Source organism: Penaeus chinensis, chromosome 33, assembly GCF_019202785.1.
Source record: "Penaeus chinensis breed Huanghai No. 1 chromosome 33, ASM1920278v2, whole genome shotgun sequence".
NCBI lineage: Eukaryota > Metazoa > Arthropoda > Malacostraca > Decapoda > Penaeidae > Penaeus > Penaeus chinensis.
In genome coordinates this window covers 35,768,439-35,770,938 of record NC_061851.1, presented here as the reverse complement: position 1 = coordinate 35,770,938, position 2,500 = coordinate 35,768,439, and the positions used below count along the sequence as shown (strand labels likewise).

General features: G+C 48.4%; 1 protein-coding gene across 4 annotated transcripts in view; it reads left to right on the top strand.

Moving 5' to 3' along the window:
* Positions 1-2,500, top strand: part of LOC125042974 (kinesin-like protein KIF13A) — a 203,800-nt gene that overhangs the window by 131,942 nt on the left and 69,358 nt on the right. The window lies entirely within an intron of this gene.

Here is a 2,500-nt window from a genome sequence, read left to right as displayed (position 1 = left end):
GTTGCTGTGACCTGAGCTGCTGATTCAGTTCGATGTTTCACTTCCGTGGTGGTAATGACTGTACTTGTTAATGCGGATGTTTCGTGTTTGGTGCAGAGCGAGGGCACGAGTCTAGATATTTTATCAGTCTTTTGTTTTCTGTTGTTTGGGTTACTGTTACTGTTATCATCATTATCATCTCTATTTTCCTCACTTTTTTTTTTTTTTTTACTTTTATTATCTTCAGCGTCTTTCATTAACAGTTGCCGTCGCCACTGCCATGGACATTATTATTTTCCAGTATTACAATGATTATAGTTTTTATTACTGTGGCAATCATAACCATCGTCGTTGCTACTACACAAGATTCCTTGTTGTAGGAATTGGTTCTCCTCTTACCTTTTCCTCCTCCTCCTTCTCTCCTCCTCCTCCTCCTCCTCCTCCTCCTCCTCCTCCTCCTCCTCCTCCCTCTCCTCCTCCTCCTCCCTCTCCTCCCTCTTCTTCCATGAAGCTTACCCAAGTCCATTAGTTTTTTGGCGCTTAATTATCTTAGTGTAGGAGAGGAAAGGGTCCTCTTGCTCGGCCTAATTACCTGGATCTCGTAATCAGCGACGTTAATTACCCTTTCGCGTAGAGCGATGTTTGTGACGGTGCTGCCGCCGCCGCCGCCGTTCCCTCAGGTGCTTCGACTGCTCGCTTGGTCTTCGGGCCGCAGTCAAGAACATTTTCTCGGAACACAACTTCGAGTGTCCAACAAAGTTTCGCACTCGTGATCATTTTTCTGCTGCCCGAGAAGAGTCGAAACTACTGGTCTCGGCTGATGATTGCTCGCCGATGCTTCTTGAGTAGAGCGAACACCATTAACCATTAGCCTTCGTGCAGCCGACACTCGGGAGATTTTTCTCGAGGAAAGTGTCTTGAGTAGGCTACGCTCCGTATTTACTTAGGTGAGTCGGTTGCCAGGGTGGGATTGGGAGGAACAGAAATAGGAGCAAAAACAGAAGGGATGGCAGGAATAGGAATGGGAGGAGAAGGAGGAGGAGAAAGAGGAGGAAGAGAAATAATAGGAGATTCGTTTGGCTGTTTTCTTTTTTTCATCTATTTTTTTTTTTTTTTTTTTTTTTTTTTTTTTTTTGTATCTGTTTCTCTTCATTTACTTCTTTATCTTCCTTGTTCAATTATTTGTTTGCGACCTCTTCTCAGGAGGATTCCCAAGGATTGCGTCATCGTTGCGCATCGGTGAGCGTCCTAGGCCTCCTTCCTCCTTCTTACTTCCTCCTTCCTTCCTTCGGCGAACTTGCGTGGATGCGAGGACGGCCGCATTACGTTAATGGACTGCGGGAGCCTGGGATTTCCTGGGACAACTTCGGGGTTTGTTCCAGTTAGGTGTTGGCCTTTGGTTATTGGTCTTGGAGAGAGTGTTAGGGAGTGAGTGAGTGAGTGTGTGTGAGAGAGTGACCGTGAGTTTGAGAGTAAGAGTGAATATCTGTGTATGTGTGTGTGTGAGTGTATGTGAGTATGTGAGGGCTTGTTTGTTTGTACTACGTGTATGTTTACCTACGTCGGTGCGTCTGCGATTCTATGTCAAATCTCCGTCGTTTCCTTACTTTTTATCTTCGTACGCGGCACTTGATTGCTCTGAATCTATCAATATCGATATTATTAATAGTCCAATTATCAGCCATGACTTGAATATTTCGATAAAGAAAAAGGGTGATGATGGGGCAATATTTCTTGGCTGTATCACTTACGAGTTGAAGAGAAAAAGCCGATTACATGAATAATGAACTTCCAGCCCTTTTACCGCCCCCCTTCCGCTTCCCTACCCTTTCCTCTCCAAATCTCCTTCCTCTTGCTCTTCCTTTTCCTTTTCCTCTTCCTCTGCCTCTACCTCTGCCTCTTCTTCTCCCCCTCTCCTTCCCCTTTTCCTTCCCCTGCCTCTGAATGGGATAGCAAGCGAGGGAGATAAATCCGGCAGTCACTCCAAGCGAAAGGGGCAATAGAGGTAAAAGGATTTAATTGCAGTAAAGATCTTAGCGCGAGAGAGGAGAGCGAGGCCTCCCTGGAAACCGTCACTGAGGGGAGGGAAAGTACTCCCGTTGCCGCCCTGGGAAGCCGAGCGAAATAATGAGGTTGTCATGTTGGTTTCGCCTTGTAAAGAGGTGATGAAGGAGGAGTTTGAGGGGAGGCGAGTGGGCGGGGGATGGGCGTGGGAGAGGGCGTCGAGTGGGCGGCTGAGTGGGCGGCCGGAGGAGGTACGTGAAAGGGTGGGCGTGTGGGTGAGTGGGCGGCTGAGGAGGTACGTGAGAGGGTGGGCGTGCGGGTGAGTGGGCGGCCGGTTGGCGTTTTGAGTTGGCGCGCGTGTGGTTGGCCGGGGGATGTGTGAGAGTGCGGGCGTGTGAAGACGATTCGGATGGAAGAAGGGAAGGAAAGGTGGAAGGAGAGGGGAGGAAGGATAGGGAGGGAGGTAGGTAGGATGGTGGAGAAGATTCAAGAAATAGGGAAGTATGAGGGGTAAAAT